Source organism: Halichoeres trimaculatus, unplaced genomic scaffold, assembly GCF_033239565.1.
Source record: "Halichoeres trimaculatus isolate MK-OKI-2021-1 unplaced genomic scaffold, fHalTri1.1 fHalTri1_scaffold_2, whole genome shotgun sequence".
NCBI classification, from domain to species: domain Eukaryota; kingdom Metazoa; phylum Chordata; class Actinopteri; order Labriformes; family Labridae; genus Halichoeres; species Halichoeres trimaculatus.
Window position 1 is genome coordinate 6,370,883 of NW_027437180.1, and position 25,470 is coordinate 6,396,352.

Here is a 25,470-nt window from a genome sequence, read left to right on the forward strand (position 1 = left end):
AGGAGCAGATAAGTAAATGTCAGTGACTTAAAACGTTAAGTTATCCCCAGAGCTTTAAAAGGTAATGTGTTCAACGTTTGTTGAGAACACACTGTGGTATCTCATGAACATTAAGCAGGATAAAGTGATAACATGCATTTCGAAAGTTTGATTGTATTGATATTGAATCATTTGTCCAATGAGGGAAACAGCAGATCTTCACATCTGATGATAAACAGTTCATCAAATGTCATCTTGGAGCGTTGTGTTGATCAGCTGAATCCATGAGCTGACTAAATGTTACATCACCATGTCTTCTACCTCAAACATTTTCATAATCTACAATAGAGAAACTTGTTAAAAGTGTCAAACAGACTCTTATTCAACAGGACGTGGATCATGATTGATGTCAGGTTTTGAGTTGTGTGTTGTGGGGTCTAAAGCTTTAATACTTTGTAATGGAGACTTGGCGAGGTAAAGTGAGCTGCTGCTGCTTCTTCACAGCAGCTGTGTGCTCATTTTCTCAAAGTACAATTTAACCCTTCCCTCCCCCGTTAGCTCTTCTCTCCTCCTCTTGCGTTCTCTATCTCATGAGATCCTCTCACTTTACATCACAGCGGAGGCAAACCCCTCCCCCCACAGCCGGAGAGATTCAGGGAGAGACAGATGAAGAGAGGAGAAAGATGACATCATGGTTGGAGTCTGCAGTGAAGGCACATGTGTGAAGGCACTGCAGCAGAAGTCCTCACATCACAGAGCAAAGCAGAGTCACACAAACAGAGACCCACGGGCACACGCTCAAACTAATTCACACCTGTAGCAGTCACGCTCCCTCACACCATTAAAATCTCACACTCTTCAGGTCTCCCACGCTTCACCTGGTATAGCTTGAATGAATGTGACAGAGAGTAGAAATGGAGCAGACACTGTCTGGATTCATTCTGCCTTTTTAACCCCGCGGTGACAGAGAGAAAGACTGAGACAGAGGTCAGACAAACCAAGCCAACAGAACATAAGGATGTGGAGTTATCAGCCAATTACATTCCTGTTTACGTCAGTCCCATTCAGGCTTTTCACAGTGGCAGTTTAAAGCCTCGAATGCCTTCAACGTGAATGTCACAGAGCATTTGAGCATAAAGACGGACACACTAAACAAGATAAACAGGCTGATTTCGTCCCAATCTCCTCCTTACAATCAAAGCCAGCAAAGGCCTGATTGTCTGATGACATCATGTGTGATTTTCCTGTGGTGTGGGGTGTGTTAAGAGTGATTTCTTCTGGTTGGAGCCACTTGGAAGGCCTCCGATTCAGAGATCATAGATAATGAACATTTATAACATGTATAATATTTGAGACTAAAAATCCTGTTGTGTGAGGGGCCCTCCAAGAGGAGCTGAGCAGGTATAACGTGTAATGTCACGCATACCGGAGCGAAGCCAATCAAGATGCGAGCTGACTCAGCTGACTGACCAAAGACAACAACCTTTTCCCTAAGCCATCTTCTTTTGTGTGTTTTTTTTTTTTAAATTCTAGTCCAAAAACAGACATCTTTGCTTTTTTTTGTACGTCTGTCATGTTTGTTTACACCAAAGTCACGTTTTACTGCGCGAGATTTGGGACATTGAGCGCGAAGAAGCTGAAGCTATGCTGAAGAATCTGTTAGCGTGTGGTGTCCTCAGAGTGCAGACCACACACTTCAAGATCAGGAGAGAGAAATCTTGTGCGATCTGTCTTTTGTTATCATCAAGTGTGTGCTCTCTAAATGTGAAGCTGTGTGAAGCTTTGGAAAATCCTGTAATGTGTGCCAGCCTTTAGTGTGCTTCCATCAAAGGTCTCAACAGAGGTGTTACAGGTGAGACGGGATCCCAGCGATCCAGTCAGGAAACAGACACAGCTGTGTTGGTGTCTCGGTGTATTTGTGTGAGGCTCCAACACCATAACTTTGTCTGAATCACACACTCGGATGCCAATATTACCCTGCTGTGGGAACAGTATAAAAGTATATAGGGTGGACAGCTGCAGCGCTTCTTCACAGTACTGTTGTAGAAAAGGGTTAGTCACTGGGTTATGGATGCTTTCCTAAAGTACACTGAAAAAAGAAAACAGTTGGACCAACTTAAATTATTACTTCAATTGGTCACACCTAAATAAATTAAGTTATTTGAAATGAAGTGAATAAGTCCAATCAGTACAATTGATTAAGTCAAATGAACTGAAACATTTGATTGTTCTCAAATCAACATTTTGCATCAGTCCAACTTAAGGTTTTCAGTTGTTTCAACTCAATAATTTGCAAAACCTCAAAGTAAGATCTGACGTGGAGTTTTTATACTTTATTGAACTGTAAAAATGTGACAAGTTGAGCTTACTTAAAAGAATCTAGGAAAACAATTGCACTAAAAAGGTTAGTAAACATAACTCATAGTCTTAAGTTGAGTTTACTTTATGTCTACTGGTAAAGTTTACTTTACAGCCTATTGTATTGACTCATTTCAAACCGTGAGTGAGGAGGGAATGCAGTGGATATTGGACCCAGCTATACATTAAGATGTTAACCTGCCAAGAGCACAGGCTTTCTGTGCTCCACATGGCATGGACCTGCTGTCTGTGCCCTATGGCATGGACGGTGTACCTTTAAGTGTGTTTAATGTTTTATATGTTAATAAAAGAGACGTGTTGATGGGCTAAAATTATCATTAGAAATGACAGACTGGGTTTCGTCTTGAGTTATATTTAGTTGCCATTCAATAATATGTTGATTTGAGAAGAATTAAAATATTTTATTTATTTGACCTATTAACTTGTGTTAATTAAACTTGTTAATTTCATTTCAAATAACTTAATTTATTTAGGTGTGACCAATTGAAGCAATTAATTTAAGTTGGTCCAACTACATTTTTTTTTCTTTTTAGTTGTAGCAATTTCAAGTTGATATGATCCACAAAAATACATTGGAAACCTTAACTTAAAAATATTGAGTTGGATTGATAAAAAAAAATTACATCACTTCAACTGATTGAAGATTCCCTTTTTACAGTGTAGTTCATGAGCATCATAACACAGGGGGTGGAGATAGTGCTACCTTAGGGAGCAGTTGTCATTAAGGAGGCTATTTTCAGTTCACTTTTTTAACACCAGACCAAGTGAAAAAGTTGAATTATAACAATGATGTCTACAGACTACATCAGGAGCCATATTTTTCCCATGAAACGCACATCACATGTGAGTCAGTTTTTAGGATGTATTCAGGGGATCTAACATCTCAACATTTACTAAACCAGCTTATAAACAAAGACTGAATTGAAGGACTTAAATTAGAAAAAAAAAATCCCAGAAGGTCTCATATTATGCTCCTTTTCTGCAGTTTAATATGGATCATTGATGTCTTCATGAAATGGTAGTAACATGTTTTGGTCCAAAAAGCCAATAAATCAAGCACAGCAGCATTGTTTCCAGGCTCTCATAGCCCCTCTGTTCAGAACGCTCTGATTTAGTGGGCGTGGCCTTCATATGTACATGAGCCACCGCTGATACTGCCCCGCTCTTCAGCGTCACTGAGAGCGGCGCCACGAGCTCCGAGTGCATAATGTTTAGAAAACAGCAAAGCTCGTTTACCGTAACATTACAGGCTAAAACAACAGTCTAACTGCAGCTAAAGTTAGCATCCTGAAGCTAACACAGAGACAGGGGGGACACTGAGGAAAAGCTCTTCCATCTGCTCCACAGCACACAGCATTTAAAATACTCACATTTCCAGGGTCTGAGGTTTGTTGGTGGATGGTTGGTAATGCGCCTGGATTCAGGACCAGTCTATTCGCTAGCCCTCTGTTGTACAGTCTAAAGTTGGAAAAGCAGTCAGCTGTGAAGTGACTAGCACACACATGCACAGTTTTACTGAGTGTAGCTGAAACATTTCCTGATAAATGAACTCTAGACACTTAGTCTTGTCTTCTTCTGAGATGAGAAGCTTGTGCATGTAACGATGTGGTTGTTTACAGCCAAAAACAGCCACACTCCTTCCCCCCGCTGCTGGAGAGATTTCTCTCTAGATGCGGGGAGGGGGTTCAGGGGTATCTGCTCTGGTTGACCAATCAGGTCAGACTTGCTCCTGAAAAAAAGGGACTCGCTGACATCAGCAAACCCCGGAAATCCCAAACAGCTCATTTTAGGTCAGGATTTTACATTCACAAGCACTAGGTTTGTCATTAAATATCACATTTTGCGGGCTGGGAGGAAAGCCAAAGACCCACAAGTTTCACTAAAAGACTTAATAAAGTGATTTTTGCACAATATGGGACCAAAAATCCAGATTTAAAATAATTAAAGAGAAAATCCAAATACTACTATACAACAACTTTTTTCTCCAACCCCTATTGATGTGTGCTGACATACTGCAGTAGTCAGGGGATTTAAAGGTGAACTGAAGTCAGTTCCTTTAACCAACCAAAGCACATGTTAACTGACTGATGAACCGTCAGATCCCTCAGGTCAGTACAGTATTTTCTTCATAACTGAAATGACTCGTCATATGGTTTCCCCTGCTATCACATTACTATCTAGTCTTAATTTTGGAGCATGGGTTAGCTAACGATGATCTCATTGCTAAGATGATGATGATGATCTTGTTGTCGTGCCACTTAGTATTTAAAGCCAGTCATTACTTTTCATGGTTCATTTGTTATCCATAGACACCTGATTGTTTGCAGGGTTGTTTTTATACTATTTTTGTTCCCGTGTGTGTCTGGGGATCCTGTGTGTAACAATGGTTAGATTTTTTGCACATGAGATCAGCTGTTAGCAGCCAATAGAAGAGAAAAGATGACATCGACCTGTCCTTCCATCCATTGTTATGGGTAATATAAGATCTATCCCCAATAAGATGGACAAGCTAGCCGTGCTAACACAGCACCAGAGGGAATACAAAAGGGCAGAGTAGCATCATGCTATTCACAGACATGACTAAGCGAGCTAACACTGGACATTGGGGCCACATTGGAGGGGTTTTACCTACTGTGGCCTGAACAGACTGAACAGACTGGTGAAGAAAGCCAGCTCAGTCCTGGGCTGCACTCTAGGCCCTGTAGACCCTGCGGGGGGTGACAGGAGAATAGTGGCCAAGTTGTTGTGTTGTATGGACAACATGTCTCACCCTTTTCAAAACTCTTTTACCTTTGTGCTGTCGATCTGTGCACATGCTATACTTGTATAGTGGTTCTTTACATGTTTCTTTTGGTTCGGTTTAGTCCTGTAAATATTTTTTCTTGATTGCACTTATATTATTCTATATTCTTATAGTAACGTTTGCACTATGCACCTTTTTGTTTACTGCTGTAAGTCTAAAAAATTCCCCACTGTGGGACAAATTAAGCCTTATCTTATCTTATCTTAGCTTAGCTTAGCTTAGCTTAGCTTAGCTTAGCTTAGCTTGTCTTGTCTTGTCTTGTCTTGTCTTGTCTTGTCTTGTCTTGTCTTATCATCTTAGAATTAACCATGTATATTGTTAGGATAACACTTAAAACTTTTCTTATGTGGTCTGTTGGGATTTGAAAATGAACTTGTGTATTGTTTAAAAGCCTCTTAACTGAAGTTGGCCCATAACTCTCTTTACTCCCTGAGTGAATGATTCCCTTGGACCTTCCTCAAGACATCAGCACGTCTTTTATCTCACCCTGTCTGACACAAAAAACAGAAATCTCAAAGTTCTTCTTTATCATTCAGTATAAATGGTTCTTGATTTTGTTCTCTCTACTGCAAACAGTCAGTACAATCTAGGAAGCAGCAGGGTGGTATTGGATTATTGGATACAGTTATACAGTGTAACACCTTATTTGTCCCTCCTACATGTTAAACTGTTAAACATTCAGCCCTGCAGCCAGAAGCTCACACTGCTGACCTCTGAGCACAGATACACCAAACATATGCTCACAGTCCATCCACTGACAAACTCCATATCCTCCACACATACCCACAAGCATGTGCTGTGTGTATTGTAAAAACACACACACACACACACACACACACACACACACACACACACACACACACACACACACACACACACACATACACATGCAGTGAAGCTTAAGCAGAGCTTCTCCAGCTTACTACCCAGCAACCAACTCCAGACATGGACAAGTGGACACTAAGTATTGATGTCAAGATGATTTAATTGATTTCAAAATGAGTCATTTACGTTTCGACCAGGTTTGGGTTGTTAAAGCTTTCATGGGACTTTAGGAGCATCCTCATGGGACAAAATACTGTTAGACTGAACAATTACAAATGAGTTAAGACAATGGCCTGTTTATCCCCGGTGATTCAGGTCAAACTGAAGAGTTGCATTAAAGGAAGCTTTTGACAAGATGACTTTTATATGTACCCCACCGATTTCTGTCTGTAGTGCCAAGTACCAATTCTCATAAAATCAGATAGCACCGTGTCTAGGTACCTAAATGCATCCTTGTGACTGTGAGGGAGTGGAAGAGGAGGTGGTTGTCCATGCTGGATATGAGCACAGCATTGCAAGTTTACATTTAGAGAATACATAATGTTCAGTTGAAAAACTTTGATATTTAATTCTCAACAAATTAATATATATTGTCATGTAAACACACAACAGAACTGAAAATTGATACCTCAAAATAGGATTGTCAAGTGTTGTTACCTAATTGTATCAAATGTGAAAGGTATCCATCCCTAGTCAAGGAGTGGAAGAGAAGGCGATTTTCCATGCAGGACATGAACACAGCATTGGAAGGTTATAAATTAAAGAATAAATATGTTAAATTGAAAAAATATATAAATGTCATTATCACACAAATTGATATTTTTCACCACATAAACACACAAAAGTACTGAAAATTGGTACCATTAGGTACCGGTACTGATTGCCAGATACTAGGCATTTGTACCCTGTCATTTCAAATGTGAAAGGTAACCATCCCTACTCTCACATAGTGTATGTATATTGTAATGCTATGTTTATCTTGCCTGTATGCTGCTGATGAATTCGCTTACGGCCATACCACCCTGAACACGCCCGATCTCGTCCGATCTCGGAAGCTAAGCAGGGTCGAGCTTGGTTAGTACTTGGATGGGAGACCGCCTGGGAATACCAGGTGCTGTAAGCTTTTGCACTTCCTCGGACAAACACAAGAGGGGGCTGTTTGGGGATGCCCTGCTCACTGTATCATTATTGGACTGTGAAAAATAGGCCGGTATGTTTGAATTGTTTTGTGTTTGTTAATCAGACTGTATACTATTATGTGTATTCAGTTTTTCATGCATTTAAAATTTGGTGGAGTACCATTTGGAATCATGCTTTATCCCATCACATTTGGGGCAAGAGGGGAAAATGATAATGTGCGGTGATTAGTCGGGATGGGCACTAAATTAGGCACTTTTATACATTATGTTAAATAAAAGAATTGGGCTTTTAATTATTAAACAAATTTATATTTATTACCACATTAACACACAAAATTACAGAAAATTGGTACTTATGAGTGACTCAAACTACACAGCTTTTAACACTGTTTCTATTCCCACTCCCACTTACAGTCTAATAGACTTATTAATTGAGAATAAATCTCTGAGCATGGTTTAAAGTCCACAGCCTACCTGAGTATTGTTGCTGACCATGTCCTTTCCTTTATGAGCACAGTGTACCCATCTTCTGATGGCTACTTCCAGCAGGATTACGCTCCATGTCATAAAGCTGGAATCATCTCAGACTGGTTTCTTCAACATGACAATGAGTTCCCTGTACTCAAATGACCTCCACAGTCCCCAGATCTCAATCCAATAGAGCACCTTTGGGATGTGGTGGAACGAGAGATTCTCATCATGGATGTTCAGATGACAAATCTGCAGCAACTGTTAGATCCTGATAAACATCCCGTATGTCATGCCATCTCATTCAAGGTTGTGATTTCTCTGGTGTAGCTGTCAGTTTTTGCCTCTCCCCTCTCCTGTGTTTTTCATCTGTTTTTGTCTCTCCTCTTGTTTTTCCTGTTGTACACTAACTGGTTTAAAAGTTACTGGACCTCCTCCTGTGCATCGTTGTCATTACAGCCAGAGAGGCCACAATAGAAGCCTGAAATGTTGAGCTAGCATCTAATTCAATGGGATCCACTTCAGACTGTTTAATGACCAGCTGAAGCCTGTTGCTCACACCGCAGGGCTGAGCTCCTCAGGGGAAACAGTCTGCTCTTTTTCTGCTGGAAGAGTGTGGGCTCTTTCTAAGCTTTTAAGGCTTCTGGATATTTCTGTGATTACACAGGACAGACAACCTCAAAAAGCTCCCCATTTTACCCTAAAGTTCTCTACAAGTCCATGATTTTGTTTCTGACACTTAGCCTTACAAATGAGTTGATGAGATGAAGTTGTGAATATTAACATGTTGTGCGTTCAAAGGAGGCAAACCCTGACCAGTTACAGTCTGGGGCTGGGGAAAGATTGCCAGTCTAACAATTTCACAGTTCACTGTTTGGTGGCTTGTGGCAGTCTGTAGCTCTGACTAGATGGGACTTTTGTCCCTTTTTGTTTAGGCATCCTTTGGTATGTCTGTCATCAGTTGTACAGACCACTTATGTCAGTTTCCCTTTACATTTGACTTCCAAGAATTATCAATATAGATGTTTATTTTACCATAAAATAAGATTTAAAAACAACAAATATTTACTGTTTATGAGAACTCCACTCTCAGCTTCAGTAGGTGGACAGGGTGATTCCACAGATGAGGATTGTCTGGTGAAATCTCAGTCGAGTCCAGAGATGGCTGAATAAACGGACATGAGTCATCACTCAGTCTGCATTCTTTACAGTGATTCTTCCTCCTTGAACCATTGTTCCACTTTGTTAGCATGTAACAGATAAATATTTCAGGGATTTTTGTTTCAAAAGAAGAACAAGGAGTGATCACAAAGCACTTTGCAGAGACAATTGAGTTTCCGTGTTTCTTGTCCCGTCTGGATCCTCCCTCGTCAGTAGCTGTACCTGCGACAATGATACTGAAGTTCATCTGATGCTCCTGCAGCACACAGCAAGTCGTCATGTTGTCTCACCCTGTGTTCTAAAGATCCAAATGTAAATAATTTACTTCACTATTCTTCACTTGCCAAGATTTATGCATGTTGGATAGATAACCTTTTTAAAAATCTTTCCCTTTGCTCCACCCTCTGTTTAAACCTTTATACCACTTACAGTTCTCATTTAGATACGTCAACAAAGTCAAACAATTTCAAGTCTCTTTGACATCTCATATAGGACACACATCTCATGTTAAAGGGATAGTTCAGTTTTTTTTAAGTGGGGTTGTATGAGCTATATGTGACCACTAAAGTCCTCTGTATTCCTTCCAGTCGCCATCTGTAGCAGCTCCTCTTCTGTGTGCTCCGGTTCATGCAGGTATCCTTTTGGTTCCAAAGTGAATGGAACGTCATCGTCGCTGTCATAGTAATTCATTTTGAATTTCCTACGCTGCCTCACAATCCTTAGAGTACAAACAAAAGAATTACGATACTTGATCAAACTTACACGAGGCTAAAACTGGTGCTCGAAGCATAGCTTGTTTACATTCCCTACAGCTGAAAGGAGGAGGGGGGACGGAGCGCACTAGCGCTGCGCCGAAGGATACATGACCAGTTAGTTAGGTCCAGATAAATGTTTATATTTCCGAAGACTTAATGCACTTAAAAAATATTTTATGTATCGTTCTCTTAAACTGTGGTATTACTTTTTGATTTTAGCTCTTGTAGGCAGAGAAAATAGCCTTTGAATTTGGTACCGTCTGTCCCTGTTAGCGCCTATTTCCTCGTCACCATCGATTACAGTCTGTGTCTTACTGAGGGAGAGGAGACAACTTTCTACTGTATCTAATGTCCTTAGTGGTCACATAGAGCTCATACAACCCCACTTCAAAAAAACTGAACTATCCCTTTAATGTCTGAGAGACAAGGATGGCAGCAGGTCCCTGTGTGTTTGTCTGCTCTGACTTGTAGAACCTCAGCAGGGAGCTAGAAAACCTATTAACTGTCCAAAAGGAGAAGATGAGAAAAGGCAGATTATGAGCACACTCTCTTGGGGACAAAATTACCCAGAGTACTCAAATAAGAAGTTCCTAAATGTGACAAAGTGTCAGACCTTAGTTTAGAGTCTTCATAAAGCTGACTGGTGTGATAGACATTAGTGGGGTGCAGGTGTCCAAAAATGTCTCAGTAGTATGAAATTCTCTGACTCAAACACTCTTGACTGCTCGTAACTCGACACCTAGCTTTGTCAGGGAAAGATAAAGTTTAATTTAACCCCACACTTTTTTTCTCTAGAAACCACGCTGAAGCAGTTTTTCTCTGGGACTCTCCTCATCCAGACGCACAGAGACCTGAGTGAGTGAGAAGCTTCAATGATGAGTCTGACGCTGGTGTTCACCAACAGCTTCAGACTGCTGTGTCATATGTGTGTAGTCTCAGGCTACATGTGGTCCCTCCATCATTATCTCCAGGCTAAAATCCATTACTCCACAATCCACTCGTCTTCCTCTTCCTCCTCCACACACACTGATGGGAAGACATCCTGTGGTAATGGGACTCTGAGGAGCTGCATGAGACGTACAGTAACAGCCTATCTCCAGACCTCTCCTCCCTGTCTGAGTGCTTTTCAGCCAGAGGAAGTCACTAATTATTTTCTCTTTCCCCCTGCAGCAGTCACCTGTACACTGCTGCATCTCTATTTCACTCCTCTAAAATAACTTCATGTAAGGCTGTATAAACAGTTTTTTTTTTTTCGCACATTGTTTCTCCGAGGTGTGTGAGGAGTCGAAGTTGTGTTTCTATGTGGCAGCTTTTTATCTAAAGCAGCATTAAAACAGTCTCCCCACAGAGCCAGTCGTGCTGCAAACATCTTCCTGCGCGGCACGGTAGAGCTCTTTGGTTGTGTACACTTCCCCTGCTAAGAGGCAATAAATGTGGCTCCATGATCTCGTCTCCATTTTTGGTTTCCATTGCCAGCCCCTCGCCCCCCCCTCCACCTTTGGGTGCTGAGTGGAAAGATGGGCAATGTAAAGCTGCACAGCTGCACTCCCAGATTGTGAAAACAGATGGAATACCAACGTGAGTGAACAGGGATGTGGAGCCTGTATGCAAGGAGGAAAAGAAATTGAAGAATGCATTGTGTGTGTGTTTGTGTGTTTGTGTGTGTGTGTGTGTATGTGTGTGTGTGTGTGTGTGTGTGTGTATACATAAGGAGTAAAGTAGCATGCAGTGTGTGTTACAGGTCTCACAGTGAGAGCCCATAAGCAGATAAGAATATCTGTACAAACAGAAGGAAATAATGAGGCCAGCAACAAAGCTTCTTTACAATTCAGCTTCATTCAGCAGAATCTTTATTTATACATCTTCAAAATAAATGTTTCCATTTCTTACATTCTTTGTCTCTGCATCTTCACACCACCTCATGAATATAGAAATCTTGTGACAAATAAACACAATAAAATTAATATTCTTTCCCATGTAAAACTCTCATTTCAGGACATAATCCTTTGTTTAACATAAAAACGCACATTTAAAAGCTTTGTAACTAAACTAGTCTATTTTTTTTTACTTCAAAAAGTATTTGGCGTCAATATAAACCTGGTGTCTTGGATTTCCCACACTATTCAAAAGTCTTTGAACGTTACCACACTCAGACTTTAATTTGGGGGAGACTATCATGCCACGGCCACACCAAACGCAAATTCGCAAATTCGTGAATTTATTGGCGCGAATCGCCTGTAACGTGCCGCGTTAACGCCAGAGTCTGGATGCTGGACTATTTTGACAAGCTGAGGGGCAAACACGCGTTAGCGCGACACTGTGCAGGTAGGGCCATTAAAAGACGGGAAGCCCAAAAGAGCATCTGAAAAACAATGAGCTGTGGTTTCAAAAGCATGGCAGGAGAGTGTGTGAAAGCCTTGGAGATCACAATAAGTGCCTGCTGCCTCTCCCTGGTAATCCACCTCCACTGGCCCTGCCCGGCTGTTCCCTGGGATCTCATCCTCGACCCCCGACCCACGTTCCTGGGGGTCTCCCTGGGGATAATGAAGGGGTCGAGGAAAGAAAGGACCGCAGAGAACTTCCATCTTTTCCCTGCCCCGCTCCTCCCTCCTCTCTATCAGGCTCAAAACTCCACTGAGGAAAACACAGTCGGACTCAGTGATGACCCGTCTCCCTGTCTCCACAGCAACTTTCACCCAAACCTGCTCCTGTTTTTCCGGTCTCTGTAGAGTACACACGTCGTATCGTATAACTCTGGAAAGTGACACACCGCACAGATTATTTTCTCCTCCATCTCCCGGCGGAGTTGGAGTCGGAGCCGGTGGTGGTTCCACCCCAACGTCATCAAATCAATGAGGTCGTGGAGGAATGCCATTGCTGATTGGCTGCCACGGCAAGCCTTCACATGAATTTGCGTCGAAAGTTTAATGTTTTCAACTCGAGCGAATTCGCGTCTGCCGCCCCAACACGTGAACACCCCAAACGCGCTGCGCCTAAACGCCGGTGTCTAAACACGTCTTTGCATTGACTTTGTATGTAATCTCACCACAAATTTGCGTTTGGTGTGGCTGTGACGTCACACTGCAACATTAGCTTAAGACTGAAAACTGGATTTACTTAAACCTGGAAACTGTGCACATATAACGCTAAAAATGCAACAGTAACTTTACAAAACACCTTATAATACTGTTAGTGTAGTATCTGCTTCGAAATGAGATGTACAGAAGCTAATGTAAACAAACATAAAAGATGCAACAATAGCCGGCGCCATCTTTGCTCGCACACGGTAACTTTACTAAGGCATTTACTTTCATTCACAAACACATACAGGTGATCTACTTTTACCAGTGGGATATTAAATGTTTCTGTTGTGTAAATCAACATTCATACACACTTAGACATGTGCTCTGACAGTACCAAGCTGTATAAACAGAAGAAAAGGAGAAATGCTAGTTCTGCTCCCAAAACGAGTCGATATGGGGGAAGCCCAGCGCCACACTGCCTCCTGCTGGTGGCACTGAAATGTCCAATTATTTGGCTTTTACATCCAAATTAAAATATTAACACTTTACATAAAATGTGACGACACATTTTGTGGGAGTCACATGTTTATGTATATTGCTCATATGTGAAGAGTGGGATTTTTTTGTACTATTTCTCTCTATTATTGCCCCCTTTGTTGTTTGTTTTATTAAGATGTGCAAGCTTCAGATTCAACACTTAGCTCTGCATCCCGGCAGACCGCAACAAATGCTTTCTCTTTTTTTTTTTTTTTTTCTTTATATGCCTCTGTGGGTGTGTGTCCTCATCTGTTATTAAAACCAGCCCATGTGTGCGTCTTTCTTTTGATGAGTCCATACTCTCTCAACTTTCCCTCACCTCCTTGTTCTCCGCGACTTTGTTCATCCTCGCTGTATGCTGTTTTTTTCACTCTTCTCTCACCGCCGCCACTGCCGTCTCTCAAGCATCCATCTATCTCTCCCTACCCCTCCCCACTGCTCCGTCTCCACTCTCTGAATAATTCAGGCCTGCAGAGCGAGTGTATTTTTGGTTGTTGTCACCTCTGCGGTAACACAAACACAGCCCCTTCTGGATAACACGCAGACACACACACAGACACACTCACCTGTGCAGCCATTGCACGCACCTGCGTACACACACACACATTGAAACTCGCACAAATGAAGACACACCGACGCAAAGGTAGCAGACACAGTGAGACTGTTAGGATTTTCAAGCTGTGAAGGATTTTCCTTACGGGGATTCGCACCATCGCTCTGCTTCCACCTGTCTCTGCAGCGCTGTCGTCGTAATGAATAATAAAATGTCTCACTTCTCAACGTCTTGTGAGCTGCAAAAGTTTGACCGCAAAGAAATGAGCAAGAAAAACAGAACTTGGAGAGTAAAAACTTCCTGTGTTGATAATTATACCTATAGTTCCAAGTTGAGATGATCAGAATTATAGAGTCAAAGCATTTTCAATCCACATGAAGGCTATTTTTAATTCTTTAAAAACTGTTTTCAGATGCTCCTGCTTTTCCCACCAACAGCGGACGTTAGAGCAAAACCTGGAAATATGTCTTCATAAGATGTTTGCCTCCAGCCGTAAACAGCCTGGAGGTTTTCTCTTGTGTAGACGAGATCAAACATTTTCTTTGTGTTGAATATTTTTCTTGGGTTGTGTGTTTCTGAAAATGCACTGTTCCTGAATTTATGGAGAACTTTCTGTTGATATATCTTTTCAGGCTTCGGCCGCTCCTCTTTCAAATTGATGCTTCTCTGCAGCTCAGTGACGTTGATGTCTTTGTCTTTGGTTTTTGGGTAGGATATGTAATTGACATTTTTTGCACCAGAGACTATTTCTCCTGATGGAAAATGCTGTGGATTGGTGAAGTGACTAATTTTATACAGTGGATATAAAAACTTCACACCCCTGTTATAGTGGGAGTTTTTGTGATGTATTAATGATACCAGGGAAATCATTTTAGAAGTTTTTTCACCTTAAATGTGACCTATAACTTGTAAAGCTTCACAAAAAAAAAACCCAGACCCCCCCCCCCCCTTTATTTATTATTTAATTAATTAATTTACTTTTTGATTTATTTTTTATTATTTTCAGGGGGGGGGGATAAAAAGAAATAATGGTGATAGTCTGCACAGCCTCTTCTTGTTATGTGTCTGTGTTCATAATGAGTCAATCACAATAAAACTCATGTTGAATAAGAGTCAGTCCACGCTAGAAGTGTAAAAAATATTGATACAGCAATATATCCCAATACTCTGACCTCTGATACAATACTGATAAATCAACTCTGAATATTGATATTTATGTAAGAATAAAACTTAATATTTTATCAAAGCTGGAAGAAAAATACAACTTAACTTCTTTATGCAATATCAGTTTTTTTTCCACTACAAAAAACTGAAATCTTATCAAGTGTTTTTGTCTTATTTTAACTAAAATTGTCTCGTTAAACTTGATACAAGCCACACTTAACTGGTCAATCCAGAATTATGTCTTGTTTCCAGTTATTTAATCATCACTATTAGAGATAGGTTCCAAATTAGGTACTTTTATAGACTTAACTTAATTCTGACTTAATTGACTTAATTCTGTCAAAAGTACCGGGTACCAATTCACGTAAAATCAAAAGGTACCATGTTCAGGTACCTAAATGCATCCTTGTGACTGTGAAAGAGTGGAAGAGTAGGTGATTTTCCATGCTGGACATGAACACAGCATTGCAAGCTTATAAATCATAGAATAAATATGTTAAATTGAAAAAAAGTATATACTTTATTTTCGAACAAATTTATATTTTTTTAACCACATAAAAACAAAAAAAGTACCGAAAATTATTACTGTTGAGCACCAGTACCTTTTGCCAGGTACCGGGCATCGGTACAGTATCGTTTTAAACATGAAAGGTACCCTAATCAGTATTTTTGTCTCGGTCAACTGTGCAGAATCTTGTCTATTGCAATATTGCCATATGTCACCATGTGATATTGTGATACATAGGGCTCTAATTTCGTGGCGCAGCGCAGGGGGCGCAAGACTGGTGCAGCCTGCGCAGTGCTAATTTCGTGCGGCGCACCATTATGCGCTGCCAATTTGACAATTTGGTAGACCGTCTGCGCAGAGATGGGTGTGACTGTGCGCCAGGGGGTGTTGATGGCGCACCAGGGGGAGGTGTCAGCAGATTCATGTTGGCGCAGTGACAATTTCGAGCCAAAAAAGTGCGCTGAAAGCTCGCCAGCTCCAACCTGGTCTATCCTCGGCGCAAGGCGGAGCGCACGCTCCGCAGCTGTAATTTGGTGACAGGCGCACATGTGCGCACATGTCAACAAAGCCTCAGAGGCAGGTTTCCAGAGTGTCAGGCACATTTTTAATGCAATAAACAATCACAGCAATCACTATTTAATGTAACCATCTGAACCAGCATATACATTTATATCTATATTAACTGTCCCGTCACATCTGATGTCAGATTAAAGCCGTTTGTCATAATGGAAAGTTAACCTGACGGCAGCTGGAAGTTTGATGCACATCTTACAATTAAACAATAAACAGCCGTAACCTCTGATACTGAGTATATCTGGTTCTCTCATTTCATTTAATTCAAAGAAAAGAGGGAGAGAAAAGACGAAGAAAAAAGAGACGAAATAAATGTATGTCACTCAGGATTTACCCATGGTTTCCCATATTTCTCTGTTTGAGTCTTTATTTTTAACGTGATCTAAAAAGATGGAGAACATTGTTGTAAGGAGGATGAGGCAGAGACACTGGGAGAGTATACAGTATATCACCAAAGGTTCTGCTTGGTGATGACAAACCAGGAGTGCAGGTGGATCAAAAGTATTCTGAATGGATACTTTAGCTGTGTAACTGTCTCTTCATTTTTAACTCCGGATAAAGACAAAGGAACAGATTAAATCTGTCCCGGGAGCTGGCCTACACGATGACGCGCTTCGTGTCCTCCGATGCGCCCCGCTGTCCATTCTCCTGCTGCAGGCACAGCGGCTCTGACCGTCTCCGCTACCAGCACTCTCTCCGGGGTAATGTATATCAGTCAGACCAATCAGACGCTGCGCCTCGGCCGCAGGGCATTTAAAGGCGAGGAGAGGCGCTCATTTGATTGGTGAAAACAGCACTCGGCTGTGTTAAACCTACTCACGGCTTTTCTCCTCCCTCTCTGCCATTTGCGCGGAGGGAGGCGTGGACGCGCAGCTCTGCGCTCATGTGCGCCTGTACTGCGCCTCTCTTGGCACTGCAGGAAACTTGCAAAGTGCGCCGGTCACGCCCTGTGCGCACGGCGAAGGCCGGCGCAGGGCAGGTGCACCTGCGCCTGCGCATGGTCTACGAAATTAGAGCCCATAGTGATACCATTGTTTCGTGAGTATCGTGATGTGTATCGTATTGTGACGTTCTTGCCAGTACTCATCCCCTGTCCACACCCTTAAGGAATTTCTTTAAGAAATCACTGATCTATGTTACAATATTTTTCCATATTTATCATATGGGCTGTGAGGAAGGGTGGGAGGACAGAAGGAAGCATTTTCAAACATAGAAAAACATCCAAGACTGAATAGTTTTGTTAAAACACTTTTGAAGTCTTCCAAAAGCATGTGGGGGAAATGTGTTTTGGTCTGATGAAACCAAGGTTGAACTTTTTTGGTACATCGGCAGAAGACCAGCAGACCCACAGTGAAGCATGGTGGTGGCGTCCAGCATCATGCTCTGGGGCTGTTTTTCTTCTGCTGGAACTGGGGCTTGAGTCAAAGTAGACTCAGGAACTATCAACAGCTCTAAACAGCAGTTATTGTTGGCACAAAACCTTCAGGTTTGTGTTAGAAAGCTAAAGATGAAGATCATCTTTCAGCATGACAATAAGCTAAACCATATGTCCACATCAACAAGGGAAAAGCCTCACCAGAGGAAGATTAAAGTCTATGAAGGATCCAGCCAGAGCCCTGACCTGAATCCCAATAACAATCTGCGAGCTGATCTGAAGAAAGCAGGAGATTTCCTGTGCTATCTGACAGATCTGGAGTGTTTTTGCAAAGAAGAGATGTCAAATATCACCAAGTCAAGATGTGCTGAGGCACCTACCCAAAAAGACTGAGTGCTGTCAGAAAATCGAAAGCTGCTTCCTCAAAGGCTTAGTTTAACAGTGTGCAGGATTATTTAGTTTTTTAGTGTCTGATTTGTACTCCCATCCTAAAGGATTTCATATGTTTTTCAGTTAAGTTGTACAGGTTAGAGGTTACATTAAAGGTGCAGAAAGTTCTGAAATTATTTATCTTGGTCTCATCATAAAAACATTGTGTTAAAACAGGAATGGGAAGACTCTTTATGTTCACTGTACCTTTGTTTTGGCTTTGCAGTCTACAGTTATTTCTTATTTTAGCTTTTGAGTCTGTTTTCAAGGAGCAATCATCTTTTCTGTAGTTGCAGTACTTCTCTCATAACCGAGATGTTTTGCAGAGCGCCCCCTGTTGGTCATACTACATCAAAGCTGCATCAGCATGCCCCCCTTGTGTTGTGAGTCTGCAACAAAGCTCTGCTGTCATCAAGCCTCTGTACTTTTATATTATTCCTGTGGCAGCAAAATATTGGTGTCCCAGTGTGCGGTTCCTCAGCACATTATGTTACTACAGGAGCACGAGTGGTAAACACACAGCAGGAGCTTCACACACACACTTCCTGCCTCACCTTTGTGATGTCTCTGTCTTCTCGGGCAAGAAAATGGAAAGTTGAGCAAAGTAATGCTTGAAAACAACATTTAGCTCTGAGAAGCATGCAATAACTGTCATTTTAGTTTCAGATTAAGCAAATTCATTTAACAAAGAGACAGTACGTCTGAAAATACTGATTTAGATAACTTTATATAGACCAAAGCTGAGATGACAGCTGTAGCTACAGATATTTTTTAACCAAAGTCCTGGACGAAATGAAACTGGTGGAAACAATAGAAGAGGAGATCACCAAAATCATTAGGCTTCAAATTTCAGTGAGTTCATTTAATATTTATGGTGATATTTTAGTCTGGACCAAAGTAGCAGGCTGATTATTTGACTCACCAGCATCTCCTCCTCTTCTTTCAAACACCTTTATGATGACCCTTATTTTATGCTTTGGACTGTCACTCAGACAAATCGCATAAAAACACTCTGTGAGAAGCTTCTGTGTTGTATTGACTCTAGTGGCCTTCTTTATTAAAATGCGTAGTGAGCTGGAGACTGCGTTTCCCGTGAGCACCATCACCCTCTGTAGCAAGAATGTGACCCTTGTCAAGACGTACATTTGGTTTGAAGCAAATACATTGAGCACATATTTTAAAACACTACTTTTATCTTTTTTTCATCTTCTATTTTTTTTTAAGTTAGTTTTTGGGGCTTTTTATGTCTTTAATTGGATAGAGGAGGACAGTGGATGGAGCAAGAAACAGGGTGAAAGTGGGTAGTGACATACCAGAAAAAGGCTTCAGGTTGGAATTAAACCCAGGGCCACCGGTGCAAGGGAGAACCTCATGGAGTGCTACCTAGACCACTAGGCCAGGAGTGACCAACCAGTCAGAGACCAAGAGCCACAAAAACTACCATGGTACTACAAAGAGCCACATCACGCACGTGGTCTTACAAACACACTTCCTCTAACACATAAACCAAATGACAAATAATGAAAATCAATACATTTACGATTTTCAAAGCAAGATTTAATGTGTTTTTAAGGGTGTTTAAATTCAAACTCAGAGCCGTTTCTGTTTTTACTGCAGAAGAGACGAAGTTCTATCTATCTATCTATCTATCTATCTATCTATCTATCTATCTATCTATCTATCTATCTATCTATCTATCTATCTATCTATCTATCTATCTATCTATCTGGATACTTATGAGAATATGAGTGATTGTACATTGTGATTGCACATGTAGAGAAGAGAAGAGAAACTGAAACTTAAGTATCAATCTCATCACCCAATTGATCAATGCTCAACCCAGTGTTGGCATCAGTACATCAATATTTTGATGATTGATCGACACACCACTACCCGTAACAGTATTTTTTATTTATTTAATTTCAATTTAAGAATGGATCAAAGAGCCACAGGTTGGTAACCCCTGCACTAGGCCATCAGTGCTCCTACAGCAAAGAGATGAGGAAATTATTGATTTGCAGCTTAGTGAAATTATTAACTGTTACTTAACGGCAAAACTTTGTAAACTCTGATTTATCAACATGAGTTAGCTTAAAGGTAACCAGACTGCTCATGACGCCACGGGTGTGTCGGCATTATTTCGGCGCACTATTCCCGACCAATCTTAAAATATCATTAAATTTGCCACAATTTGACTCTCTGGTCTCAAATAGCAGCAAAACCAATTTATCTAATCCATCAAAATCCTGGCACAAGTATTAGATCCTATTTGTAGCCATTTTGCTCCTTAACCTATAGCTCTGGTTGTTGAGTTTCTCCATCTTGCTGAAATCCTGCTATAATCAGCCATGAAAGAATTACAAAAAAAAAAGCTTAGCTAACAAAAAAAAAACCTCATCTTGCTCTCTAATTTACTTCTTAGGGCTCCAAACATAAGGTGCTTTGACCAGAGGGTTCAGGAACTTTTGATTCCAAATAAAACATTCCCAGAAACCTTGTGGTTCCTGTAGCCAATAGCTTGTCTGCGTTTCAATAACATGGAGAAAAAATTAAAGCAAACGCAACACACCACCAGACCAGTAGAGGGCAGTAAGACAACGCTAAAGGCCAGTCCTCAAAAATGACACCATTATAGACAGCCAAGCTGCTATTATGACATGTAGCACTGCAGTTAGCCTGTTAGCATGGAGGATATTCAGCCTGTGCTTTATTTCAGTGCTGATAGATTTGTCGATACTGGAAATGAAACAAGTACAAGTGGTAAAGTCATCACTGGTCGAATCCTTTTCAAAAATCCTGAAACAGCTAGATCGGTGGATCATACATTCGCTCTTTCTCATGAAGACGACAGGGATCAACCTGTGTCAGCTTAACAGTAAGCCCATTGGTTGAGGACTTTCAGCAGGATGCATCTTTCTCGAACACCTTTAGATCAACATAAAATACTCTTCTGATGAGTTGGCCCTGTGTTCTTTCTCCTGTCTTTACTTCTTTGTTTATAGAATACATCTGTCATTGGTGCCATCGTTGTGAATCAATTCAAAACATTTTAGCAGCACTCCACATTGATCTATCTATCCTATTCTTTGCAATAACTTCAGTTTGATCAATTGCTGCTGAGCATTTATCAGCTCCCTCTCTACATACACATCATGTATGGCAACATTTGGCAATAACCTGGTTTGTTTATTCATCACCAATGATTAAAAATCTGTCAGATTTGCTGCGAAAGCTCAAATGTCACACTGACTTTGCAGCGATGACAGCACAGCACTTTGTTTTTGGAGGGATGTAAAGGAAAAAAGACAAGTCCTGGAGGAGAAAAAGAGACAAAAAGAAGCCTACTAAGCTTTAAAACAGTCCCGTCAGACAGCTGACAGGAAAAACATCCATGAAGATTGACACCGGTGGTCCTCGGTGCCCGCTGTAACCTGTCAGCTTGTGGAACTTTTTGAGCGTTCAGAGTGGATGTGACTGATTTGAACCGGAGCTCCCCTTCGGGCCTCAAGGCTGTCTAAATGTTAATATATGGCTGTCTGACATTCACTCACTGCAGCCACTGGACTCTGGACCTCCACAGAGAGACTGGGGGACGACTGGAGAGAGACAAAAGTGCTGCCCTGGGATTGACGTGAGAGAGATGAGGGCGTGAGAGGCGAGGCAAAGGGGTGGAGGTAAAGGAGGAAAAAATGGTTATCATAAGAGTGATGAGAAAGGATCCTATGAGAAAAATATTGAGAAAGGAATTCTGGAGGGTAAGAAACCCATGGAGAGGAAGACTTCTATAAATGATCTGGAAAAGGAAGGAGGGATGAAGAAAGGAGGATGGGGTAGAGCAGGCTGGCATAGCTGCAGGGCTTTACGGGCTTTGGGGGACTGGAGGATAAAGAGCTGCCCCAGGCCAGTGAACCAAAGCCAGGGCTCAAACACCTCTGAGTGTGTTTGTGTGTGTGTGTGTGTGTGGCCAAAAATTCCCTGCACAGGGCCAGCGGTGCACATCTGTCCACCTGTGCATTCACACCTTGCCAGGGACTTTGACCAGAGGAAAAGTGGTCAGCCTGCAGCCTAGCTGGGTTTTTTTTTCACAGCTGTCAAATCACTTTCATCAGACCGTGTTGTCTCTCTCCATTTCTTCTTTTGTCTAGTTTAAACTTTTGGTCAGAGTTTACAGTCATAAAGAGAGGAGCAGGCTCTTGTCTTTAGCACAGTCAGTAAAGTTAGTTCAGACTCCTGCGGTCCCATTAGCTGACCAGGCATGTGCATTCTGTAGACTCTCTTACAGCCTACATCTTCATGTAGATGGGCATTTATTTTGGCAACAGAAGCAGGGTTTAGCTTCATTTATTCAGATGAGTAAAGTTTTATTTGGATAAATAAATTAAAACTGTAAGCAGCATTAAAATGTCCACTTGCTCAGTGGTCAGATTTCAAAACTATACACGGACACAAGTTCTGCAGAGTTCTGACTGGATCATGACTTTTTAGGGCAGTCTGTGTTTTGAAAATTAAGACCGTGATGACTGGCGACTTTAGCTGAGGCCCCATTTAAACTACAACAAGTTTTCATCCAAAAATGCTAAAAAGCAGTGAAAAAAATCTGCTTTTACACAGAAACGCTGAAGGACTGAAAACGCTGTAGTAAGCATGCCAGGCCTGTAGGTGGTGCTATAACTGTCTTGTCGAGATGCCGCTTTTGGGAGATCTCCACTGAAGAAGAGTTGATCATCCAATCATCTGGTGTTTTGGTGAATTCTAACAGCAGAAGTGGACCAACAGATGCACATTTTGTATCAAGACAGTCAGCAGAGTCAGCAGATTCAGCAGCACAAACATGACACGGTAGTTCACGAAAATCACAACAACTGAAAACGCCGGCTTACTGTTTACTCTACAACGGTGTCGGGCACATTTCAGAAAAAACCCACTCTGGAGGACGTTTTCAAAAGTTTGCGTTTTAGGTCAGCTGAAACATTATTTCCGTGGAAATGTGAAGCTGAAACACTACAAAACTTTTGTGTTTCACCCTAATGGTGCGGTCACACCAAACGCGAACACGCAAATTTATTCGCTCGAATCACCTGTCACGTGCCGCGTGAACGCCCGCTGGACTATTTTGACAAGCTGAGGGGCAAACGCGCATTAGCACGGTACTGCGCATGTGGAGTAGAGAGCCCGCTCATTTAAAGACGGAAAGCCCAAAAGAGCAGCTGAAAAACAATGAGCTGTGGTTTCAAAAGCATGACAGGAGAGTGTGTGAAAGCTTTGGAGATCACAATCAAGGTCTGCTGCCTCTCCCTGGTAATCCACCTTCACCAGCCCTGCCTGGCTGTTCCCTACGATCTCACCCTCGATCCCCCGAACCTCCGACCCCCCGAACCCCTGACCACCCGAACCCCCGACCCATGTTCCTGGAGGTCTCCCTGGGGATAATGAAGGGGTGGAGGAAAGAGAGGAGCACAGAGAACTCCCATCTTTTCCCTGGCTCTGCCCCTACCCCGCTCCTCCCTCCTCTCTATTAGGCTCAAAACTCCGCTGAGTAAAACACAGTCGGACTCAGTGATAGCCCGTGCAGGCAAATCCAGCTGGGAACGAATTTTTACAGAACTTACATTCAAAACCTGTCTCAGCAACTTTCACCCAAGCCTGCTCCTGTTATCCGCTCTCTGTAATTAATAATAATAATAATTTTATTATTTGTATAGCACTTTTTTAAAACAAAGTTTACAAAGTGCTTTACAAGCATTCAGCAAAAAACAAAATAACAATAAGCACAATAAAATACAATCAAAAGGCAGTGTAAAAGGACAAAGGGTGGAACGGTCCTTTCCATAAATTATAATACTTAATAGAAACCCAGACAATACAAGAACCATGCAGTCTAAAAAGAGAGACCATGAGGACCAAACATAAAAAACATAAAATCAGCAAGAATAGGGAACGCAATTAAATAAATAAAAGTAAATACATAAATAAAAACACATAATAGTATTAATAAATTAACCAAAGGAGTAAAAATATATATATATATATATATATATATATATATATATATATATATATATATATATATATATATATATATATATATATATATATACATACATACACACATACACATACACATACATACACATACATACATATACATATACATACACATATACATAATAATAATAATAAAAAGAAGAAATAAATAAATAAATAGGCAAATGAATAAAATAAAATAAATAAATAAATAAGATAGAGATAAAAGACATTAAAAAATGGTAAAAGACAGTAATAGACGGCATCACATAAAAGCAAGTCTGTAAAAGTGAGTTTTTAAAAGGGACTTAAAAGAAGCAACAGACTCCGCATGCCTTATCTCCTCCGGCAGGTCGTTCCAAAGTCGAGGTGCTCGGATGGAGAAAGCTCGATCACCCTTAGTTTTGAGTCTCGACTTTGGAACGACCAGCAGGCCTTCACCAGAGGATCTAAGGCTGCGGGCTGGCACATAGGAGACTAGAAGCTCAGATAAATAACTGGGGCCCAGCCCCATGATTGCTTTAAAAGTAATCAATAAAATCTTAAAATCAATTCTGAAGCTCACAGGAAGCCAGTGAAGGGTGGCTAAAACTGGAGTGATGTGATGCCGTCTGTTAAAACCAGTTAAAAGCCTAGCTGCTGCATTCTGGACCAGTTGGAGGCGATGGAGAGCTTTTTTATTTATACCGGGGAGGAGGGAGTTGCAATAGTCGAGCCTGGAGAAAATGAATGAATGGGTGACTTTTAGGAGGTCTGGAGGGGTGAGAATTTGTTTTATTTTTGAAATGGATCGTAAATGAAAGAAACAGGACTGGATGGTTTTATTGATGTGGGTGGAGAAGGTGAGGTCCGAATCGAAAATGACTCCTAAATTTCTGGCAGAGGGGGTGATGTTTACTGATAGTGGACCAAGGCTAGACTGAATGAGGGGGGAGTTTTGAATGGAACAGAGGATTATTTCGGATTTAGAGTTATTTAACTGAAGAAAGTTTTCTGCCATCCAACTGTTTATGTCCCTGAGGCAGTCCATGACAGCAGCTAGGCCCTGTGGGTCCTCAGGTCTCAGAGGAAGGTATATCTGTGTGTCGTCTGCGTAGCAATGGTAGGAGACTTGGTGGCGCTGAATTAGTTGGCCAAGGGGCAGCATGTAAATGGAAAATAAAATTGGACCTAAAACTGAACCCTGCGGTACACCATAGGCAACGGCAGCAGAAGAGGAGCTGTGGCTGCCCATGGTGACCGCAAAGGTTCGCTCTAAAAGATAAGACTGAAACCAGCTAAGTGCAGTGTCCCTGATACCCACCCAATTTTTAAGACGCTCAATTAAAATGGTGTGGTCGACAGTATCAAAGGCTGCACTGAGATCTAAAAGAATTAAAATTGAGCCCTCCCCTCTGTCTGCTGCTAAAAGAAGATCATTGGTCACTCTGAGGAGGGCTGTCTCAGTGCTGTGACCTGCTCTAAAACCAGACTGAAATTTCTCAAAGAGGTTATTATCAGACAAAAAACTTAAAAGCTGTGTCGAAACCACCTTCTCTAAAAGTTTGGATAAAAAGGGAAGTTTTGAAATTGGTCTAAAATTATTAAAATCAGAGGTGTCAAGGTTTGGTTTCTTTAAAAGAGGCTGGACCACAGCGTGTTTGAAAGCAGAGGGAAATACTCCCTCTAACAAAGAACTATTAATAATGGATAAAATGCTGGGTCCAACCGTGTTAAAAACCTCTTTGAGAAATCTGGTGGGGATAAAATCAAGACTGCACGTAGCTGGTTTCATA

At 41.4% G+C, this 25,470-nt stretch overlaps 1 protein-coding gene and 1 non-coding gene across 2 annotated transcripts in view; both read left to right on the forward strand.

Annotated features, from left to right (window-relative positions):
• The window catches only part of LOC141787140 (endonuclease V-like), a 157,544-nt gene that overhangs the window by 34,285 nt on the left and 97,789 nt on the right, over positions 1-25,470 (forward strand). The gene's annotated exons all lie outside the window — the stretch shown is intronic.
• On the forward strand, positions 6,991-7,109 carry LOC141787232 (5S ribosomal RNA). Its single transcript, XR_012598048.1, has one exon. It is a non-coding gene; the product is annotated as a 5S ribosomal RNA (ribosomal RNA).